Source organism: Lepus europaeus, chromosome X, assembly GCF_033115175.1.
Source record: "Lepus europaeus isolate LE1 chromosome X, mLepTim1.pri, whole genome shotgun sequence".
Lineage (NCBI taxonomy): Eukaryota > Metazoa > Chordata > Mammalia > Lagomorpha > Leporidae > Lepus > Lepus europaeus.
This window is the reverse complement of record NC_084850.1, coordinates 91,861,923-91,887,030: the sequence shown is the minus strand read 5'-3', so window position 1 is coordinate 91,887,030 and position 25,108 is coordinate 91,861,923. Positions and strand designations below refer to the sequence as shown.

The following is a 25,108-nucleotide window of genomic DNA, read 5'->3' as shown; positions in this document are numbered from 1 at the left end:
GAACTAAAATGAAATCTGGAGAAGTAACACTTCAAGAAGGGATGACTTGTACTGCCCTTGTCTTGACTGTCAAGGAACTGTTTCTTTTTGTTGTTTTGGTTTTTTTTCTTCATACTATTTGTTGAACTCTTTACTTAACATAGAACTAATCATATGTATATAAAGTCAACTGAAAGTAGGTATCAGTAAAAAAAATAAGAGTGGGAATATGAGAGGCAGGAGGAAGTCTATAATTGTAAAGTTGTTCTCTGTGTTCTTCATTCATTCCCATGGACTTACTTCTAAGGGTACAGTTTAAAAACTTGTCATGGGACTCTAAATATGATTAAGCTTCATGGTAAAAATGCCATCTTAATTGTTAAGGTGATCATGTTAAGTGTTAAAGTGAACATATAGATAGGATTAAGTGTTAAGGAGATCATATATAAATAGGATCAAGTGCTTGGTAATAATGATAGAATTAAAAGGAGACAATGTCCCACATTGGAAGCAGCCTGCACAGCAGACTCATAGAATGACAATTGCTTTAAGTAACACTCTGACCTCAGAATCAGCCCTTCAGACTTCTTAGTCTGGCTGAAAAGCCCATGAGAGCATTTCAGACATGGAAAGCCAAGATACTGTGGCAAAAAGTGTTTTACATAAAGGATCTCTGTGAGTGAGACCCCAATGGAAAGAAGTAGCCATCAAAGAAGGATGTATTTTTCTCTAAATGGAGGAGAGAACTTCCACTTTGCTTATGGCCTTGTCTAAATACTGACAGAGTCTGTGGACTCAAAAGGCTTCCACAGCATAGGCAGCTCATGTCAAGAACCTTGAGTGGTCACTAAAGTCATATATAAGAGTGTTAATTGTTAAATTAACAAGAGGAGTCACTATGCACTAACTCCCCATGCAGGACCTCTGTCCTCAATGAGTTATATTTTGAAAGTTCACTGTAAAACTAGTACTCAAACAGTTTTGTGTGTGCATGTGTGTGGGTATGCAAATTATTGAAACCTTTACTTAGTACAGAGTTGGTCTTCTGTGTACAAAGTTAATTGAAAATGAATCTTAATGGCAATGGGACTGGCAAGGGGAGGAGAAGGAGGTGGAGGTATGGGAGTGTGGGTGGTATGGTGGGAAGAATAACTGTATTCCTAAAGTTGTACTTGTGAAATTTTATTCCTTAAAAATAATTTAAAAAATAAAAAATGAGTTTTTAAAAAGTAATAGAATGAGAGAAAACATGTGCAATGTCTAAAACGAACCAGAAATTATCTAAAATGCATAAGCAATTCCTGAAACTCAATAAGAAAGAAGTAACTCTAATAGAAAAACACATGAAGCACAAGAACAGGCAAGTAATGTAAGTAGAACTCCTGGAAGAGTACAATTATGAAGAGGTGTTAAAAACACTAGTAATAGAAAAAAAAATTAAAATGAAAAGTTGACTACACTTTAAGTCTTTAAGATTGACAAAAATCAAAAAGCTAGATAATATCCAGGGTTAGTAAGCTTATAGGGAAACAGGAATTCTTCATCCATTACAACAGATGTGGCCATTCAAGAGGCCAACCTGGCACTATCTCATCAAAATAAAAAATGTGGCCAGCGCCGTGGCTCAACGGGCTAATCCTCCACCTTGTGGTGCTGGCACACTGGGTTCTAGTCCCGGTTGGGGTGCTGGATTCTGTCCCGGTTGCCCCTCTTCCAGGCCAGCTCTCTGCTGTGGCCAGGGAGTGCAGTGGAGGATGGCCCAAGTGCTTGGGCCCTGCACCCCATGGGAGGCCAGGAGGAGCACCTGGCTCTTGCCATCGGATCAGCACGGTGCGCTGGCCGCAGCGCACCGGCCGCGGCGGCCATTGGAGGGTGAACCAACGGCAAAAAGGAAGACCTTTCTCTCTGTCTCTCTCTCACTGTCCACTCTGCCTGTCAAAAAAAAAATTAAAAATGAGCCTTAAGAAATTTTCTATAGATCCATAAGAGGACAAAGATGTACATGTTCATCACTTGGAGAACACAAGTCAGTTGTGGTGGAGTATTAAGGCTGAAACATGGATGGCTGAAATAAAATACTCATATAACTTAGTGAAAGAAGTAAAAAACAGAAGACATCACTATCAAGGGTGGGAAACATCAAGCCCAAGGGCCATATAAGGCCTATGAAATCATTTGGTCTGGCTCTGTAGCAGGGTCCATGTACCGAGAACAAGAAACCAAGACCTTTGAACAGGAGATAGTCTTTTATTATGTCGGCATAAGGCCCATGTCCTGAGCCCTGAACAAAGGGTTTTCCCTTATATATGGTTTTAGCTTCTTTGTTTCTCTTATATGGTTACCTGCATACATTTGATTGGATATTCTAATATCACATGGTAGCCACAGGATTGATACCATACCATGCATGGGAATGTAGTTACTGAAGATTTTGTTTTACACACATACTGAGCCATAAGCTGTTTTGGAAGGGTTAACATCACTGTTCTGTACTAACAAGCAGAACCTGAAATGTTTACATATAAGCAGATAGAGACTTCAGTTGAAGCACTCTAGGCAAGCAGATAACAACTACATTTCATTCCCAGGAAGATGCCTCCCTTTTTGCTTCTGACCTTGGGAAGGCCTCTACCACAACTTTAATCATGTCAGTTAGAAACAAGTTTAATTAAAAGACAAAGGCCTCTGCTACATTCCCCCCTTTGAAGCTTGGGACCCTTTTGGGTCAGAAAGCATCATTCTGCTCCAAGGATTTATATTTTTACAGCATTATGACATGTATAACTGTTTTTGTTTTTGACCATGGTCTTTATGAAGTTAGAGACCTTTTTTTTTATAAAAAAGGGCACAAGACAAGGAAGAGTCAGACAAGTCCCTGACATTATAATCACAGCACCTATAAGAGATTTGAATCTACTAAAAGTTAAAAACCTTCCTTTAAACAAGTATCTGGAGTTTTACCCTTTCTAGGTCTGGACTGAAACATGGATGATCTTTTTTATTTGATCAGTAATTTTTTAATGATCTTTTCCTTATTATCTTGTATTATTGTATACAATGGTTATTTAGATTAAAACTTTAAGACCAATATAAAGAGGGAAAAAAGAAAGGATCAGTCCACTATTTTTATTGGGCAGCTGATTCCTCAAGCTTCTGCTGTGCATAAATCAGTCAGCTTCCAAAATGACTTGATGCAAGATGGTCGTCCTCTGGAGTTTCTTTTCAGCCACCATCCGTGGTGATCTCTATAGGGTTGGTCTGCTTGTTTTGGATGGTCAGCTTGTAGGGTGTTGCTGGATTTGAGCTGCAATCCCAGTTTTAGGCCAGGTTCACTCTGCTGTGGTGGATCCAGGGAGCTATCTTATCAACCTTGACCACGGTAGGGATAGAAGAAGCAACAGACTCTTATTTGTAAAGGCTTGTTTTATCTGAAGGCCATTTTACAATAGAGGCCTCCCCCAACCTTTGTGGCTTTGTAAGTCAGGAGGAAACAGACTTAACAAACAAATTAAACACAACAGGATCTAAGACAAGAAGACTGAATTATTATTAGAGTATCTAGGAAATGTGTTATTTAAACCTGGAGGAAGTTTTGTTATTGAGAGAGACATGTAAGCCTGGCCAGGTATATGTGAGGCCCAGACCTAACTATCTCTTTATATGAGATACTGGAAGAGACATCATAAGGAAGTGTGAACCTCTTAAGGGAAGACACCCTGTCGACTCTCATTATCTAGCCAGCCTGAGAGAAGAGCTGGCTTGAACAGGTTGGTATAGAACAGGTGGCATATCTAAAGGATCACAGTCCTGCTTGTACTGACCCTAGACCTTCCCCTCAACAGTGGTGGCTATTTTGGAAGCTGGGGAGAGTAAAGAGCTTCTTTAGCTTGGACCCAATGGAGTTTGTGGTTTTAACTTGGGAGCCCTTTGGCTCCAGTACAGTTCCACTTACCCAGCTCTTGACAGAATTTTGTAGAGGCTGGCTTTTATCAGGACAGCTGTTTGCCTAATCTCCTGGCTTTTCATATTGAAACCTGAGCCATTTGGAATGGACTGACATCCTTGGGTCTCTTTTATGGCAGAACACTGTGTAAAGCAGCTATTAGTTGGCTTGCCACCTATCTTTACATTGCTCCTGTTGCCTAACTCACTTTTTTTTTTTATCTTGGTCTCTGTTAAAGTAGACCACAGAGGCATCCTCTAGGATATAAGTCAAGGGTTTGTTCAGTTCTATCCTTAATGTTTGCTGGCCTGAGCTATAAGTCTGTAGTCACAGGAATTTTTTTTAAAGATTTATTTATTTATTTGAAAGTCAGAGTTACACACAGAGAGAAGGAGAGGCAGAGAGAAAGAGAAAAAGAGAGAGTTCTTCCACTGCTGGTTCACTCCCTAATTGGATGCAACAGCCAGAGCTGCACCCATCCGAAGCCAGGAGCTTCTTCCGGGTCTCCCATGTAGGTGCAGGGGCCCAACGACTTGGGCCATCTTCTATTGCTTTCCTAGGCCATAGCAGAGAGCTGCATTGGAAGTGGAGCAGTAGGGTCCCAAATCAGCGTCCATGTGGGATGCCGGTGCATTAGGCCAGGGCTTGAACCCACTGTGCCATAGTGCCAGGCCTCACAGGCATGTTTTGACCAAGTTTTTATGAGACAACACAATGCCCATGAGGAGAGCCATGTCTTTTAGATAAGATCAAAACATGATGATCAGTTTACCTAATTTGCCTATAAATTTTGGTGTCATTGATTTGTCAAGGAACAACTTTAAATTGGACTTTATGGGGAGCAGTGAGCATTGTATTATACCTTTATCTGTATTTTATTATACCTTTATCTGTATTAGTTTTACCATTGTACCTTTATGATTGTAAATACCTAAGAGTAACTTGCGTGACCAGTAAACTTAGGCACAAAGATGTCAATGACTTTAAAAAATATTATTTTTTCTACCAATAAATTTAGAACATCCTATTTATCAGATTCATTTAAGTCATGTGTACCAAAAAGGTAACTTGTGTTAATTTAGCAGTCTTATATGAGTGTTTTTTTAATCCACAAGTCAATCAAAACCAGTTTTTAATAATTTTCTTATATAGACATGCAACTATACACACATATAATACGTATGTACAATATATAAGATATAAACATATAAGACTAAACAATTAAGCAGTTTCAGTAATAGTTCTTTTAACTGCTTTTAAAATTACTATTTATTGATTAGAATTACCTTTTGTTTATAGTAAACTGTATTCACCATACCCTTTTAGGTGGAACCTGTAGTTTATTGTTAAACTTTAGTTTTTATCTCTATAGAGATGTCCCAAAGTACTGAATACAACAGAAGTAATGGAAAAAAAGTTCTTTGGGACCTAGAAGAGGAAATATTTAAAAACAGAACCAACAATATTTAAATTTTTATGAACAGTCTGATTTTGCTTTGGAGGCTTGAAACCTCTTATTAAGAGAATACATAAGCTGTACTTTGGAAATTCATATTCATTAAATAAAAGATAAAAAATACATAAATAAATCTTAAAAAAGAGAAAAAAAGAGAATTGACAAGAGGCACCTGTTTACTCCACATAATTTAGAAGGCACCTGCAGGATTTTATAAAACATTTCTCTCTTTTAGGCCTTTGGGCCTTTTTATTAAGATAACCACTACGACTGAAAACAACATAACAAAATCATTAGACTTTTGTAGCTTTGGACATGTGTATCAGTACATTTTATATTAGCATAACTTAAAGTTTAGTACCATTTTACTTCATGACAGTACTTTTAAGTTAAAAAACCCAATTAATTAGTTGGTGTCACTACAATATGAGAGATACATCCTTTGATAGTTCCAGGGGCCCAACTGGAAATATCAAAGTCCAAAGAATTTGGAACATTGAGTTTTTGAATGCCAAGGATGTCAAAAAAGTTTAAAATATATGATTGAAACAGGATCCCTTAACACCATGACATAATATAGATCCGATTTAATCACTGTTATATAAAGTGATCAAATACTTTAAAATAAGTATATATTTAAACAAATCATAACTCTTTTAAAATTCAGCTGTTCTTAAACAATTAGAACTTACTGAGACTGAACATAAAGATTATCTCAATAGGATACAAAAAGACTACTTTTAAATATCCACTAGTATATATGTATTTTAAAAACCTCATTGCTTTAACAGAGAATCAGATTTTAATTTTATATCAAAGAAAAATTGATAGCTTCTGTATCTAAAAATTTTTGTAACTTTTTATGACTTTTTTACACCTTTTGTAACTTAAAACCTTTTATCTATTTTTTAGCCTAAACAAGCCATTAGGACAAAGTAATATTCATAAGTCATGTCTTCTTTTTATTAAAAAGATTTTCTCTTAACCTTTTTACTAAGAAACACATTTTTATTTCTGTAACCTTTTTCATCTGCTGACTTTTTTGATTGACATTGGAATAATCCTTTAAAAATCTCTAAATTAATATAACATTTTTAATAACATACCAAATTTTAACCTTAGTTACTTTTAAGCAGTCTTGAATTATTTTTATTTATAAACAGTTTATGAAAATCTATTTGTCAACAAATCCAAGGTTTTCTTATAAAATATAAGGTGTTAAGAGTTCTTAAGTTTACATGTAGACACATTTATCTCATTTATGTTTACCCAATTCACATTTAAGTAATTACACAGATGACTTAAAATGCTGATATCATATCATACTTTGGCTGAATTAAGGTTCAAATTACATTTATATGGAATCTTTTTTTTAAAGATTTATTTTATTTATTTAAAAGACAGAGTTACAGAGAAAGGTAGAGACAGAGAGAGATGTCTTCCCTCCACTGGTTCACTCCCCAATTGGCCGCAACTGCCGGAGCTGTGCCAATCTGAAGCCAGGAGCCAGGAGCTTCTTCCAGGTCTCCCACGTGGGTGAAGGGGCCCAAGGAATTGGGCCATCTTCTACTGCTATCCCAGGCCATAGCAGAAAGCTGCATTGGAAGAGGAGCAGCCGGGACTAGAATCGGTGCCCATATGGGATGCCGACACTTTAGGTCAGGGCTTGAACCCGCTGCGCCACAGCACCAGCCCCAGGAATCTTATTTTTTATAAAACAACTCTAACTGGAAATCAGTGATATCAAGCTGAGATCTATTAAATGGCAATTTTTCACTTAATCTCAGGAAGACAGGCAGTGTCGCTGTAAAGAACCTTTTTTTTTCTTTTTTAAGGCAGTGAATTTTAGATTTATAATATCTAGTTACAGTTGAACCATATTAGCACAAGAATCATTACCCTGGCATCTTGATGTGTGATATTTTTATATATCAAGTATGTCTCCTGAATTTTAGATTGAATTGGGGCCTAGTTTTCTTCTTCTTTTTTTTAACCTAACAAGCACCTTAGGCCAACAACTAGTCAACAGCCTGGGACAGTCTCTGAAACAAGCGTGTTCAGGCAGTTGTAAGAGAGGTCCCAAGAGTGACTGTGGGCCAAGGGTCAGTGTGCCACATGGGCAAGAAGCCCACTGGAGATTGTCAACTTACATTTAGGAGACTAAAGTATCACTGCACCAGGCTGAGAAACAGGTGACCTTCCTCCTCCATCCTCAGCAAAGGGATGGAGTTAAGACACCACAAACCAGAGAGGAGAAAAAAATACTTAAACTGCCTCCATCTTTTTTTTATAGAAACCAGAGCCAGAGAGGAGGGGAGTGGGGTTTAACCCATTAGGGCCTTATACAAGCACAACACTAGTTTTATAACCTGATTATGAAAAAAATGGGGTCAATGTCATACCATGTTTATTATTTGACAGTTTTATGGATCTAACCAGAAGTCCCAAGGTCAGACATTCAGCTGAGTCAAGATAGTACCTTTAAGGCTGGCGCCGTGGCTTAACAGGCTAATCCTCTGCCTTGCGGCGCCAGCACACCAGGTTCTAGTCCCGGTCGGGGCGCCGGATTCTATCCCAGTTGCCCCTCTTCCAGGCCAGCTCTCTGCTATGGCCCGGGAAGGCAGTGGAGGAGGGCCCAAGTCCTTGGGCCCTGCACCTGCATGGGAGACCAGGAGAAGCACCTGGCTCCTGGCTTTGGATCAGCATGAAACGCCGGCCGCAGCAGCCACTGGAGGGTGAACCAACGGCAAAAAGGAAGACCTTTCTCTCTGTCTCTCTCTCTCACTATCCACTCTGCCTGTCAAAAATAAATAAATTAAAAAAAAAGATATTACCTTTAATACTTTAGAGGTAATTTTACTTAATTTAAACTCAGTAAACTCTTTGAATTAGAGGAAAGGAAGGAGGGGAAGGAGAAACAACAGGAAGAACTGGACTCCATTTCTTTTCTTGCACAGAGAAAAGAATCTATTTTACCTGGCCTGCCAGGTATATATTTTTTTCATTTACCACTGTTTTCTGTCTTACATCAGAACTTTTTTTTTGCATGAAGAACATATTTCACCATCTCCGCTAATAGTACCACATCACCAAAACAACAACAAAACAAACAACCCACTTAAGAGATGGGCCAAGGACCTCAATAGACATTTTTCAAAAGAGGAAATCCAAATGGCCAACAGACACATCAAAAAATGTTCAAGATCACTAGCAATCAGGGAAATGCAAATCAAAACCACAATGAGGTTTCACCTCACCCCGGTTAGAATGGCTCACATTCAGAAATCTACCAACAACAGATGTTGGTGAGGATGTGGGGAACAAGGGACACTAACCCACTGTTGGTGGGAATGCAAACTGGTTAAGCCACTATGGAAGTCAGTCTGGAGATTCCTCAGAAACCTGAATATAACCCTACCATACAACCCAGCCATCCCACTCCTTGGAATTTACCCAAAGGAAATTAAATTGGCAAACAAAAAAGCCATCTGCACATTAATGTTTATTGCAGCTCAATTCACAATAGCTAAGACCTGGAGTCAACCTAAATGCCCATCAACAGTAGACTGGATAAAGAAATTATGGGACATGAACTCTATAGAATACTATACAGCAGTAAAAAATAATGCAATCTGGTCATTTGCAACAAAATGGAGGAATCTGGAAAACATCATGCTGAGTGAATTAAGCCAGTCCCAAAGAGACAAATATCATATATTCTCCCTGATCAGTGACAACTAACCGTGCACCAAAAAGGAAACCTGTTGAAGTGAAATGGACACTATGAGAAACAATGACTTGATCAGCCCTTGTCCTGAATGTTGATGAACAACTTAATACTTTTCCCTTTTATTATTTTTTTGTTCTACTTAATACTATTGGTTGAACTCTGTAATTAACACACAATTATTCTTAGGTGTTTAAATTTAATTGTAAAGTGATCCCTGTTAAATATAAGAGTGGGAATAAGAGAGGGAGGAGATGTACAATTTGGGAAAAGCTCAAGCTGACTTGCCCCAAATGGTAGAGTTAGAAATGTGCCAGGGGATTCCAATTCAATCCCATCAAGGTTGCATGTACCAATGCCATCTCACTAGTCCAAGTGATCAGTTTCAGTTCACAATTGATCATAATGATAGGATTAAGAGTCAAAGGGATCACACAAACAAGACTAGTGTCTGCTAATACTAACTGATAGACTCAAAAAGGGAGAGAAGTATCCAACATGGGAAGCGGGATACACAGCAGACTCATAGACTGGCAGATGTCCTAAACAGCACTCTGGCCTCAGAATTAGCCCTTAAGGCTTTTGGATCTGGCTGAAGAGCCCATGAGAGTATTTTAGGCATGGAAAGCCAAGACACTCTGGCAAAAAAAAAAAAATCACCTAAATGAAAGATATCTGTGAGGGAGATCCCAGTGGAAAGAACAGGGCCATCAAAGAAGGAAGTACCTTTCTCTGAAGGGAGGCGAGAACTTCCACTTTGACTATGGCTTTTTCTAAATAAGATCATAGTTGGCAAACTCAAAAGGCTTCCATTGCCTTGGCAACCTATGACAAGAGCCTAGGGAGATTACTGACGCCATTAACAAGAGAGTCAATTTGTTAAGTCAACAACAGGAGTCACTGTGCACTTACTCCTCATGTAGGATCTCTGTCCTTAATGTGTTGTTCAATGTGAATTAATGCTATAACCAGTACTAAAACAGTATTTTACATTTTGTGTTTCTGTGTGGGTGCAAACTGTTGAAATATTTACTTAATTTATACTAAATAGATCTTCTGTATATAAAGATATTTGAAAATGAATCTTTATGTGAATGGAATGGGAGAGGGAGCGGGAGATGGGAGGGTTGCAGGTGGGAGGGACGTTATGGGGGGGAAAAGCCAATGTAATCCATAAGCTGTACTTTGGAAATTTATATTAAATAAAAGTGGAAAAAAAAAGAAAAAACTATGAATGAATTTCAAAATCTTTTGCACTAAAACCAACTACCTTTTAATTCAATTTTCCACTAAATTTTTATAAGTTTAATTAAAAAAAGAAAAAGAAAAGAGGAATATCTAAATGTCCAGTAATGGAGGAAAGGATTAGATCAATTTAAGGTTACAATAGAATATTAAATAGATAAATAATAGTTAAATAACAGGCCACACTGGTATCCCATATGGGCGCCAGTTTGTGTTCCGGCTGCTCCACTTCCAATCCAGCTCCCTGCTAATGACCTGGGAAAACAGTGGAAGACAGAAAAAGTGCTTGGGACCCTGAACCCATGTGGGAGGCTTGGAAGAAGCTCCTGGCTTTGGATCGGCCCAGCTCCAGCCTTTGCAGTCATTTGGGGAGTGAACCAGCAGATAGAAGACCTCTCTCCGTCTCTCCCTCTCTGTAACTCTGCCTCTCAAATAAATAAATCTTTTAAAAAATATATAGATAAAATACTATGGCTCTTAGGTTAGTATCTTTCACATTTTAAGTGCTTAAAAATTAGCTGAGTCTGAATTGTGTCATTAAAAATTTTCTAAGAACTTATAAGGTTTGGCCTTGTGGGGTAGCAGGTAAAGTGCTACTTGTGATGCTGGTATCCCATATGGGCACCAGTTTGTATCCAGGCTGCTCCACTTCTAAACTAGCTCCTTGCTGGTGGCCTGGGAAAAGCAGCCGAAGATGGCCCAAATGTTTGGGTTCTTGCCACTCAAGTGGGAGACTCAGCACTCCTGGCTTTGCCTTGCCCTACTGCTGGCCATTGTGGCCATCTGAGGAGTGAACCATCTGACAGAAGATCGCTTTCTCTAACTCTGACTTTCAAAATAAATAAATAACACTTTAAAAAAAAACTTTTAAAGTTATTATCAGGGCCGTCACTGTGGCGCAGTGGGTTAAAGCCCCAGCCTGAAGCGCCAGCATCCCATATGGGCGCCAATTCAAGTCCTGGCTGCTCCAATTTCTGATCCAGCTCTTTGCTAATTCACCTGGGAAAGCAGCGGAATATGGCCAAAGTCCTTGGGCTCCTGCACCCACGTGGGAGGCCTGGAAGAAGCTCCTGGCTCCTGACTTCAGATAGGCTCAGCTCCAGCGTTGCGGCCATTTGAGATGTAAATCAGAGGATGGAAGACCTCTCTCTTTACCTCTCTCTAAACTCTTTCAAATAAACAAAATAAATCTTTTTAAAAAGTTCTTATTATTCAATTGAGAGACAAAGAGGCAAGAAGATAAAGAGTTCTCATCTGTTGGCTCAGTTTCCAAATGGGCCAAGAAACATTAGTGCTAAAGTCAGGAATCAGAACTCAATGCAGGTCACCCATGTGGGTGGCAGGAACCTGACTACCTGAGCAATCATCTCTACCTCCCAAAATCTGCATTAGCAGGAATCTGGAGTTAGGAGCCAGAGCCAGGCATCAAACTCAAGTACTCCAAAGTGAGACACAAGTGTCTTAACTACTGTACCAAACATCTGCCCCTAAATTTTTTTCACTGTGAAATAAGTATAGATTTATAGGAAGCTGTAAAATAAATATGCAAGATGTCATGATGTTTCACCCAGTCTCCTCAACTTTAACATCAGTATACCATCAAAACCAGGGAACTGATATTGGTACAATCTACAAATCTTATTAAGATTATACATATAATTATACATGTATACCATAAACAAGTTCCACAGTTATAAATAATGTATATGGCTACATACATCACTGTAGAGCTTTGCCTAACTACCAGCATATTCATGACATATACATATATAAGATTCCTTCTTGCTATTCTATTATAACCATACCACTTCTCCACCTACCCCCAATCCTTGGCAAACACTAATCTATTCTCCATGTGTACAATTTTATTTTTAAAGAAGGTTAAATAAATAGAATAATTCATTATGTAACCTTTGAGATTAGCCTTATTCACCTGGCAAAACTGTCTTAAGATCCAATCATGTGTTACACATATCAATATTTTCTTTTTTATTGACAAGAAGTATTCCAATGTTATAAATGTACCACAATCTGTCTAACAATTAACAATTCACCCACTGAAGGAGATATAGCCAGTACATTAGTTAATTTTCTCTGAGGCTGGGTATACTTTATAAAGGTTTATTTAGCTCAGATTTATAGGCTGAAAGTCTGTGATTAGAAGGCCCCATTGGTTTGGCCTCTGGTAAAGGCCTGATGATTGATGGTATCTTAACAGTGGGAGTGCATGAAGAAGAGACACATGATGAGACAGGAAGCCAGAAATGAATCCAAGGTCCAAGCTTGCTCTCTTATGATGACTTGCTCTGACAAGAACTAGTAAGGATTTTGTGAGACCAACATTAATCCCTCCTAAGAGTGGTGGCTTCAATGAATTAACCACCCAGCACTAGGCCTTATGTCTTTAAGATTCCATCACCTCATTGCCACACTGAGGATGAAACTTCTAATCCATGGACTTTTGAAGGTCCCAGTTAAACCACATACAAATCATAAGTGGTAGTTTCAGTTTGGGATAGTTTCCAATTTGAGGCTATTATGAATACCGCTGCTATGAACATCAGTGTGCAAGTTAATGCATGACAGTAAATTTTCATTTCTCTATGATAAATGACCAAGAGTACAGCTGCTATAATATTTGTATGATAGGTTAAAAGGTATAAACATAACCCTAAAGTAAAAGAATAAATACTTCATATCAGACACAATATTTCTCAGAAGGTGGTGTTGTGGTGCAACAGGTTAAGCTGCAGCCTGTGATGCATGCATCCCATATGAGTGCTGTTTCAAGTCCTGGCTGCTCTATTTCTGATCCAGCTCCTTGCTAATGTGCCTAGGAAAGCCTGAGATGATGGCCCAAATGTTTGAGCCCCTGCCACTCCCATGGGAGACCTGAGGCCTTTTGGGGAGTGAACTATCACGTGGAAAATCTCTCTTTCCCTGTCTTTCCCTTCCTCTGTAACTGCCTTTCAAATAAATGTGAGATAGTAAAAATTCTCAGAGAGTTGCCAAATCCCCAGAACCTGTGCATGCCCCTATAACAGCCATCTAGGGGGTATTTCACAAGCTAGCAGAGGGAACAAAGAGAGAAGAGGTGATAAACACTGTCCTACAGTATTATCTAATATTCATAACTCTGTAAGAAAGGTGCTAATGTTAATCTTTTCTCATATATGTGGAAACGGGCTAAGAAAGGTTAACTAACTTCTCTAAGACCATATAGATGGTTAAAGTGGTGAGGTAAAGGCCAACAGAAACAAGAACTCAAACTTCTAACCATTATACCATACTGTCACAGACTTGTTAACTGTGTGTGGTTGGAAATTGGAAGGGGACTGAAGAAAAGCTCTCACCCGAACCATGAAAAAAAAAAAAAGGAAAGATAATATACAGGTGGTCAAGGCATACAACCAAAGGGAAGATGCCAAGATACCCAAACCAAAGTGTACTACATTCTTTTTTGGCAGGGACAGATTAGAAGAGACAAGCAAATGATACTGGGACCTATCTACCAAATGATTGCATTTGAAGATCACTGATCTAGTGAGAAGATGATACAGTCCCGGGTTCAGGTAAAAGAGCCAAATAGCCTCAAGAAGTGCCCCCACTCCAGTCAAATAATTTTTTTCTCTCCAAAGAAAACACAAATAACTAAAGCTATATTTAATTAAATAATATTTTATTGAATACCTACTGTGTACCATATTCTATCCTAAACCATGCTATGGAAAAACAAAGGAAGAATGTATGAGACATGGTCCCTGCACTCTTAGGTGTATATAATTTCTTGAGGAGGTGCAAACACAAACCCAACACAGACATCCTAATAACAAATGCCAAGACAGATGCATGAAAGGTAGCAAGTAGGTCAAGGTACAGAGGACACGCAAGATAGTTTTAGCAGTAATTTATTGACAAAGTTTTATTTTACAGAGGAAGGGCTGTGCCCCAAGAGGCAGCAGTCACAGGGAAGAGGAGGAAAATTAAGCTATAAAGAATAACAAATGTGTAAGAAGAAAAACAACAGCCCTAAGAGGCTGGGGAGAAGAGAAAAGAGGAGACAAAGTTTTTTTTTTTTTTTTTAACAGAGGAATGGCTGTGTTTTAATGAGCAACAACAGTGAGAGACAGAGCTTGGATGATGTTTATACATCCTGGGCCTTGGGTCTATATGACCTAGAGTTCGCAAAAGTGGCAGCTTACAAGTCTTATGGTTGTATTGTACTAGTCAGATAGGAAGCTGGCTGGTTAGGGGTACAAGCACTGAAGAGCCAAAGTGACTATTTTGAAACAATAAAAAGCAGCCTCCGTTTCCCATAGCAGACCCAAGTCCCTGTAAAAGCAGGCATTCAGGCATTCCAGAGATATCAAAGCTTACCAAGGACAGCTAGCTCAGCAAACCAATGGCAGCTCAGTACAGATTACCAAATGAGGTAACTCCCTGAACTCAAGCCAAAGGAGACCCTCCCCTGCTGCCCTGCCCAATCACACAAGGCCCTGAACCCTAAGCCCTCGCTGATGTATCTTCCCTTTAAAAGTGTCCCTGAACAAAGACCTAGGCCTTTCCTCCTTCCTCCACTGCGCCGGTTGGTTGGATGAGGTCCCTGTCGCAGCTTGTACCTTTTTAATAAAAACCTTGCTTTTGCATTTCGGTGTGATCGGGTCGCTGATAGCTTCTTGGGGATCCACTTATCTGGGCATTACACACTTGTTCTGAGAAACCTTCAAGAATACCAGGTGTGAAGAGTTCCTGTGAGAGATCTCAGAAGAAAAAAAAACTTAGCTGAATGTACATTCTATTTTGAATTGAAAGGAAGGGTCTTTTGTCCTTAACACTGAGGAAATACAGAGTTTCAGAAAGATATCCTCAGCAGACACTTAGAACTGAGTATATTCCTTCCTTTACTCAACATTTCTACTACTTTCAAAGCACGGATTTAGGTGTTCCATTTAACAAATATTTCCTGGATTTTTCTATATGCCAGGCACTATGGAAAATGTTAGGGAGTTAAAGACATATAATCATGCTCTTTACCCTCAAGGAGTCTCACTCTTAATATAAAAAGCAGACATATTAAACAGGAAATTAAGTTGTTAGGTATATATGCACAGATATTCTTGTATTTTAAAAGTATAGAATTGCTACAGAAAAGGGAACGAGTCTTATCTTGGAAATGGGAAACAACAAAGGCTCTTTACAGAGGGGTCAATACCTATGCTTCACTCAGTATGCTTAAGTTCTGAAAGATGAAAAAGGATGTAGCAAATAAAGCGGTGGAGAAAGGAACATAAGTACTCAGAATACTACTATCAAACAAGGAGCCAGACACTAAAAGCCAGATACTGCCAGAACCTAAAGTCAAAGAATCTAAAGTGAGGCTAGAGGAGGCAGGAGCCAAATTGTAATGAATATTGCATGCCAACTGAGTAAGTCTGGCAACTAGAAGGTACAGGAAGCTTTTATACTGAAGAGTATTATCTGTGGCAGCAATGTAGAAGATCAGAGGTGAGGCTCATGTTGCCAGTAATCCAGGTGAGAAATGATGAGTGTAAACTCAAGAGAGGTAGAAAAAAAGGTAGGTCAGAAGGATATTTACAAGATAGAATGAATAGACATTGACAGGGACAGGGGCCAGCAATGTGGCACAGTGGGTTAAAGCCCCAGCCTGTACGGCCGGCATCAATATGGGCACCAGCTCAAATCCCGGCTGCTCCACTTTTGATCCAGCTCTCTGCTATGTACTGGGAAGGCAGAAGGATGGTCCAAGTCCTTGGGCCCCTGCACCCGTGTGGGAGACTGGAAGAACCTCCTGATTCCTGGTTTCAGATCAGCTCAGCTCTGGCTGTTGCAGTCATTTGGGGAGTGAACCAGTGTATGGAAGACGTTTTTCTCTCTCTCTCTCTGGCTCTACCTTTCTCTGTAACTCTTTCAAATAAATAAGTTGTTAAAAAAGCAGACATTGACAGGACTTGATGACTGAAAAGAGAACGATTCTAAGATTCCCTCATGCTGCTGGCTTGTGTAATTGTTTGGATAGTGTACAGTGATATCACTGTAATGGCAACCATAAGAGAAGAAATGGGACAAAAAATGATTATAGTTTAGTCTGAGATATACCGAGTTTGATGTACCTGAAGGATATTCAAGTGGAGAAGGGTACTCATTAAACATATTTTCAGATCTAGAAAATAGAAGACAGGGGCCTGTACTGTGGTACAGCAGGTGAGGCCGCCACTTGCAACACTGGCATCCCATGTCAGAGCGCTGGTTCAAGTTCCTGCTAATATACTTGGGAAAGCAGCAGAGGATGGCCCAAATGCTTGGGCCCCTGCCGCTGATGTAAGAGACCTGAATAGAATTAGGAGCTCCTGGCTTTGGGGAATGAGTCAGAGGATAGAGGATCTCTTCCCTCTTCTCTCTCTCTCCCCTTCACCCTGTATTTCTCTGACCTAGAGAAAATGATTTGCAGTTGTTAGTTCATAAGTGATTTAAAACCATAAGAGGTATGATAATCAAGGGGATAATCAAGAATGGCAGGGAAGATAGTCAAAGATGGAATTTCAGAGAGTTCACAGTATTTATAGGACAGCCATAGAAGAGGGTTTGGTAAAATACAAAATAACAAAAATAGAGGACTAATGGCCAGAAGATGGAAAAACCAAGAGAGTGGTATCTTGCAATTCAAGGGAATGAAAAGTTTTCTGTAGATTTAGAAAACTAACACTAAATATATTCAACATGATATGGCAGTGAGTAAGACCACTGTTGGTGACAGGAATGAATTCAGTGAAAGAGTCAGAATGCAAACATAAATGAATATTCCTGAGAGATTAAAGCTATCTCCAGAGAGTAAAAATAAATCGTTCTTTTGAGATGCTTTGTCAGGAAAGGAAGTACAGAAGTTTTTTTCCTTTACCTACAATGAAGTTATGTCCAGGTAAGCCCATCATAAGTTGGTAGTGTTATAAATTGAAAATTTACTTAACACATCTAATCTATCAAACATAATAGCTTGGCAACATAGTGTACTATAAAGAATCTATTTACTGCCTCTGCCCAACATTGTGAGAAAGTATCACACAGCATATGGCTAGCCCAGGAAAAGATCAAAATTCAAAATCTGAAGTACAGTTTCTACTGAATGCACTTTGCTTTCATTCCATCATAAAGTTGAAAAATCCTGAGTTGAACCATTGCAAGTCAGGAATTATCTATATAGAGAAACATATTGGATCCCTTTCATAAAGGAGGGTTTTCTAGAATGGAGTTGAGTATGATTCCAGGCCAAAGCAAAAGGTCTGGAAAACAAGGGTATAGACATGGGAAAGTAAGTTAAGGAAATGTGTTACCAGTAGATTCACCTTGCAGGAAATGCTAAGAATGTCAGAGATGGAACAAAATAAAAACTAAACATTTTATTATTCTTAATTGACCTAACAGATAAGTTCATAATAATAGGAACAATGTACCCAGGTATTATAATTTATGGCTATATAAAATGAATGACAACAGTACTATAAGGGACAGAAAGGAGGAATTGTTAATACTTTTATAAAGTACTTGCATGGGGCTGGCACTGTGGTGCAGAAGGTAAAGCCTTAGCCTGTGACATTGGCATCCCATATGGGCGCCGGTTTGAGATGCAGCTGTTTCACTTCTGCTCCAGTTTCCTGGTAATGTGTTTGGGAAAGCAGCAGAACATGGATCAAGTGCTTGGGCCCAGGCACCCTCATGGGAGACCCAGAAAAAGCTCCTAGATCCTGGTTTTAGATTGGCCAGCTCCTGCCTTTGTGGCCATTTGGGGAATGAACCAGAGAATGGAAGATCTTTCTCTCTGTCTCTAACTCTGCCTTTCAATTAATTAAATGAATTTAAAAAAAAAATAAGGTACTTGCACTACCTATACAGCTACCACATGTGGCTCTGGAGCACCTGGGCCAATTTTATGAGTTGACTAGGAAGCTAAGGGCATCAAGCATGGCAGTTGCACCCTCTTCCAAGACAGTCAGAAGTCATCTTAAGATGAGCAGATGAGGCAGGCATGCAGCAGTTAAGACATAGTTTAATGGGGCCAGCATCGTTGCATAGCAGGTAAAGCTACCACCCACAATGCTGGCATGCCATATGGCCGCCACTTCATGTCCCAGCTTCATGTCCCAATCCAGTTCCCTGCTAATGGCCTGGGAAAAGCAGTGGAAGATGGCCCAAGTGCTTGGGCCCCTACCACACACGTGGGAGACCCACATGAAGCTCCTAAGCTCCTGGCTTTGGCCTGGCCCAGCTCTGGCTATTGCTGCCATCTGGGGAGTAAATCAGTAGATCAAAGATCTTGATCTCTCTCGATCTCTCGATCTCTCTCCCTTTCCCTCCCTCCCTCTCCTTCTCTCCCTCCCCCCCCCCGTGTGTGTGTGTGTGTCTGCCCCTTCTCTCTGTGATAAATAAATCTTAAAAAGAAGAGATTAAGATACCAGCATCTTATATTAAAGTGCCTGAGTTTAAGTCCTGGCTCTGCTTCCAATTCCAGCTAATCAGCTAATGTGCACCCTGGGAAGCAGTAAGTGATGGCTCAAGAAGTTGGGTCCCTGACATCCAGCAGGAGACCCAGGCTGGGTTCCCATCTTCTCTGTATTGGCAGGACCAGCCCTGGCTGTTGCAAGCATTTGGAGAGTGAAATAGCAAATGGGAAGTTTCTCTTTACCTGAATGTCTATCCATCTTTCTCTTTCAGATAAATAAATATTTTTTAAAGGAGAAAGTTTCTGACTCTGTCATTCATGGTCCTGGAGAACCTGAACAAGGCCAAGGCCCTTTTGGACCTTGATGCCCTGAGTTCTGCTAACACAGACCCTCATTTCTGTGACTGCCTGAAGAACCACTTCCTAGATGAGGAAGTGAAATTCGTTAACAAGTTAGGCAACTTAATTGACTTCCACAGGTGGGTTGGCTTCTTTGAAAGGCTCACCCTCAATCAAGCAAGACAGGAGCCTTCTGAGCCCAGCAGTCTTTGAAGAGCTCCTCTACATCTCCTGGTACCCTGGTATCAGGACTTTTTTAAAAAAAATATATTCATTTACTTGAAAATCAGAATTACAGAGAGAGGGAGAGATATTCCATCTGCTGGCTTACTTCCCAAATGACTGCAACAGCCCAGCCAGTCTCCCCTGTGAGTGTGGGGGCCCAAGTACTTGGGCCATCTTTTGCTGCTTTCCCAGGCACATTAGCAGGGAGCTGGGTGGGAAGTGGAGCAGCCAGGACTCGAACCGGCGCCCATATGGGATGTTGGAACTGCAGGCGGCAGCTTAACTCTCTAGGCCACAGTGCCGACCCCTGGTATCAGGACTTCTGTGTAAGTCTGTCTCTCCAGCCACTAGAGGCAGCTTCTTAATCAACCTGGAGCCCTCCCCAAAGCCTTGGATCAAATAAAATTAAAACTCTTCAGAGTAAGAACAAGAAAATAAACAAAAGACAGACTGTCAGAGTGTGTTCAAATATAAGACTCAACTATGTTGTCTACAAGAAATCCACTTTAAACATAAACACATTTAATACATGAAAAGTAAAAGGATGGAGAAATATATATAATGTTTGTACTAACCAAAATAAAAGCTGGAGTAGCCAAATTAATAAGACAAAGCAGATTTCAGAGCAAGGAAAATAATCATGGATTAAACAGGAGTGTAATGGCTCTATGGTGGTTTCCTCCCAAAATTCCTTTATTGAAACTAACCTCCAATGCAAGAGGATTAAGAAATAGGGCCTTTAGGAGGTGATCCCTCACTAATGGCATTAGTACTGTATAAAAAAGATTTGGGGAGCTTGTTTGCCCCTTCGAGAAGACCACTGTCTAGAACAAGGAAGTAGGCCCACAACAGACACTGAACTGTCCTACACATTGATCGTAGGCTTCCCAGACTGCAGAATTGTGAACAATAAATTTCTATTGTTTATAAATTACCCTGTCTGTAGTATTTTTCTTATACCAATCTGAATGGACTAAGGCAAGATGCATTACATAGAGGAGTAGATTGCCCAAGAACACATAAAAAATACCGTGGGGACAGATTTTGTGGTTCCACAAGTTAGGTCATTGCTTATGACGCCCAAGTTCCATATCAGAGTGCCAGTTCCAACCCCAGTTACTATTTTTTTAAAGATTTATTTATGTATTTGAAAGGCAGAGCTAAAAATACAGAGAGGAAAAGAGAAAGAGGAAGAGAGAGTGATCTTCCATCCTGGCACTGCAGGTGGCAGCTTAACCCACTGTGCCACAATGCCAGATCCTCAGCTACTCCACTCCTGATCCAGCTTCATGCTAACGCATCCTGGGAGGCACTGCAGGATAGCTCAAGTGCTTGAGCCTGTCCCACCTGCATGGGAGATCCAAATGGAGTTCTGGGTTCTTGGCTTCAGCCTGAACCAGCCCTGGCTGTTGAGGGAATGGAGAGTGAACCAGTGTATGGAAAATTTCTCTCTCTGTTATTCTGACTTTCAAGTAGATGAAAATAAACATCTAAAAAGAAATAAAAACAAACAAAATCCTTAATATGTATGTCTGACAACAAAGTATCAAAATTCATGAGGCAGAGGTGGGTACCGGCACAGCACTTAAGATACTGCTTGGGATGCCCACATTCCATACTGGAGTGCCTGGTTCAAGTCCTGGCTACTCCATTTCAAATCAGTTTACTGCAAATGTGTATCTTGGTGGCAGCAGATGATGGCTCTGGTACTTGGGTCCCTACCACCGACATGAGAGACCTGGATTGAGTTCTGTGCTCCTGGCTTCTGCCTGTCCCAGCTGTTGCTATTGTTGGCATTTGGAGAAGAGGAAAGATATCTTTCTTTCTCCCTATCTTTCTCACTCCACCTTTCAATAAAAGTGAAAATAAAAATGTAAAAGAAATGTGAGTACAAATTGATAGAACTGAAAGGAGAAATAGATGAATTCCTATTTAATACAACATTCTTATATTAAAAGATTCATCAGGCAGAAAATCACCAGCACCATCATTGAGTAAATATAAATGAAATCTACAGAATATTTCTTATTTTTAAGGCAGAATTAGACAGTGAGAGAGAGAGAGAGAGAGAGAGAGAGAGAGAGAGAGAAAGGTCTTTCTTTTTTCGTTGGTTCATCCCCCAAGTGGCCACTACGGCCAGCTTGTTGTGGCCGGCGCGCTGCGCTGATCCGAAGCCAGGAGCCAGGTGCTTCCTCCTGGTCTCCCATGCGGGTGCAGGGCCCAAGGACTTGGGCCATCCTCCACTGCACTCCCGGGCCACAGCAGAGAGCTGGACTGGAAGAGGACCAGCAGGAACAGAATCCGGCAGCCCAACCAGGACTAGAACCCGGGAGCCGGCGCCACAGGCAGAGGATTAGCCTAGTGAGCTGTGGTGCCAGCCCAGAATATTTCAGAGACAGCTGAATTCTTCTCAATCTCTAACATTCACCAAGATAGTTCTATATCCTGGGCCATAAAATACAAATTAACAAATTTTAATTTTTTTGGATTTTTTTTAACTTTTATTTAATGAATATAAATTTCCAAAGTACAGCTTATGGATTACAATGGCTTCCCCCCCCATAACTTCCCTCCCACCCGCAACCCTCCCCTTTCCCGCTCCCTCTCCCCTTCCATTCACATCAAGATTCATTTTCAATTCTCTTTATATACAGAAGATCAGTTCAGTATATATTAAGCAAAGATTTCAGCAGTTTGACCCATATAGCAACACAAAGTGAAAAAAAATACTGTTGGAGTACTAGTTATAGCATTAAATAAGAGTGTACAGCACATTAAAGACAGAGATCCTACATGATATTTTTTAAAAATTAATTAATTTTCTATGCAATTTCCAATTTAACACCAGGTTTTTTTTTTCATTTTCAATTATCTTTATATACAGAAGATCATTTCAGTATATACTAAGTAAAGATTTCATCAGTTTGCACCCACACAGAAACACAAAGTATAAAAATACTGTTTTAGTACTAGTTATAGCATCACTTCACATTAGACAACACATTAAGGACAGATCCCACATGGGGTGTAAGTACACAGTGACTCCTGTTGTTGACTTAACAATTTGACACTCTTGTTTATGGCATCAGTAATCTCCCTAGGCTCTAGTCATGAGTTGCCAAGGCTATGGAAGCCTTTAGGGTTCGTCGACTTATTCCAATAAGGTCATAGTCAAAGTGGAAGTTCTCTCCTCCCTTCAGAGAAAGGTACCTCCTTCTTTGATGGCCTGTTCTTTCCACTGGGATCTCACTCGCAGAGATCTTTCATTTAGGTCTTTTTAGGTTTTTTTTTTTTAAAGATTTTATTAATTTATTTGAGAGGTAGAGTTACAGACAGTCAGAGGGAGAGACAGAGAGAAAGGTCTTCCCTCCGTTGGTTCACTCTCCAAATGGCCACAACGGCCGGAGCTGCAACGATCTGAAGCCAGGAGCCAGGAGCCCCCTCCTGGTCTCCCATGCGGGTGCAGGGCCCAAGCACTTGAGCCATCCTCCACTGCTCTCCCAGGCCACAGCAGAGAGCCGGATTGGAAGAGGAGCAGCCGGGACTAGAACCGGCACCCATATGGGATGCCAGCGCTGCAGGTGGAGGACTAACCCACTGCACCATGGCGCTGGCCCCTTTAGGTTTATTTATTTATTTGAAAATCAGAGTGATAGAGAGGGACACACACACACACACACACAGGCAGATCTTCTACCTATTGGTTCATTCTCCAGATGGCCACAATGGACAGGGCTGAGATAGGTCAAAGCCAGGAACTTAGTCTGGCTCCCTCACATGAGTGGCAGGGGCCAAACATTTGGGCCATTTTCCACTGCTTTTCCCAGGATCAGAAGTGGAAGCAGCTGGAACATGAATTGGCACCCATATGGGATTCTGGCATCATAGGCAGAAATTTATACAGAAATCATATAAAGTATGCTTCCAGACTACAACAGAATTGGGCCAGAATTAACAGAAAGATAGCTGGAAAAATCACAAGATACCTGGATATTAAACAACATACTTCTAAATAATATGGGTCAAAGTTTTCAGAGAAATTCTTTTTAAAATTTGAGCTACATGAAAATAAACCTTAACAAAATTTGTAGCATATAACAAAATCAGTGCTTAGAGTGAAATTTATAGCATTAAATGCATTTATCAGAAGAAAGATCTAAAATCAATAATCTAAATTTCCACCTTAGGAAAATGAAAACAAAACAAAAAAAGGGGCGCAAACTATATTCGAAGTAAGAAGAAATACTTAAAATCAACAAAATCCACACCAGGCAATTAATAGAGAAAATCAACGAAAGCCCAAGCTATTTTTTATTTAACTAAGAAAGAGGGTGAATACACAAATAACTAATGCCAGAAATGAAAGAGACACCACTACTACTGATCCCATGTGTGTTAAACAGATAATGAAAAAAATTATGAATAAGTCTATGCCCACTGAATCGAAAACTTAGGAAAATGACCAATACCTTGAAAGATATTCTGCAAAAACACAAATAGAGTAACATGCATCTATTAAAGAAATGATAAATAATCTTCCAATGGATTTAATGGATTTAATGGATTCACTGATGAACTAGATCAAACACTGAAGGAAAAAATTACAGCAATTCTCTGACATCTATTCCAGAAGACAGAAGCAGAGAGAATACTTCCATTTTAAAAAAACAAAAAGATGTATTTATTTGAGAGGCACAAAGGAGGAGGAGGGGAGCGAGCAGGAGAAGGACAAAGACAGAGGGAAGGAGAGAGAGGGACAGAGGGAAAACCCATCCACTGGGTTTACTCTCCAAATGCCCACAACAGCTGGGGCTGAGTCAGGCCTAAGTCAAGAGTCAGGAACTAAATCCAGGTCTACCACACAGGTGGCCGAGACCCAACTACTTGAGCCCTTACCTGCTACCTCCTAGGATGTGAACAAAAGCTGCAATCATGAGCAGAGCCAGGAGTTGAACCCAGGCACTCCTATATAAGATGTTAGCCATCCCAACCAGGGTCTTAACTGCTAGGCCAAATGTCTGACCTTTCCTAACTGATTCCATAAGGCATGCATTGCCCTAACTCTAAAACTAGAAAATATGTAATAAGAAAGAACAATACAGACGAATTTTTCTCATGAACACAAGTATAAAAGTCCTCCCTAAAATTCTGGTGTATTAGTTTGCTAGGGCTGCCATAACAAATACCAGAAACTGAGAGGCTTAAAAAAGTTATTATCTCACAGTTCTGGAAGCTAAAAGTCTAAAACCAATGTTTCAGCAGGGTTGGTTCCTTCTAGGTGCTGTGAGGGAAGGATTTGTTCTAGTCCTCTCTCAATGGCTTGTAGACATCTTGCCCTTATGTCTTTTCATATCATCTGCTTCCTATACATGCTTATGTCCACATTTCCCCCTCTCATGTGCACATCAATCATTTTTGGGTTATGGCTCACCCAAATGAACTCATTTTAATGTGACTGCATCCTATGGACCCTATCTTCAAATTAGGTAACCTTCTAAGACATTGGGGGTTAGGACTTCAATATATGAATTTTTATGGGACATAATTCAACCTATAACAATTAGCAAACTGAATCTAGTAATGCATAAAAAGAATTATACACCACAACCAAGTGGAATTTATTCCGTTTGTGCAAGGCTGGCACACATGAAAAAATAAGTTAAAGATGAAAAAAAAATCATAGGATTCTATCACTGACGTAGAAAAAGCATTTGACAAAATACAATGTCTATTCATCAT

The 25,108-nt window shown here is 39.9% G+C and overlaps 1 protein-coding gene across 2 annotated transcripts in view; it reads right to left on the bottom strand.

Moving 5' to 3' along the window:
* Positions 1-25,108, bottom strand: part of MTMR8 (myotubularin related protein 8) — a 125,298-nt gene that overhangs the window by 79,258 nt on the left and 20,932 nt on the right. The gene's annotated exons all lie outside the window — the stretch shown is intronic.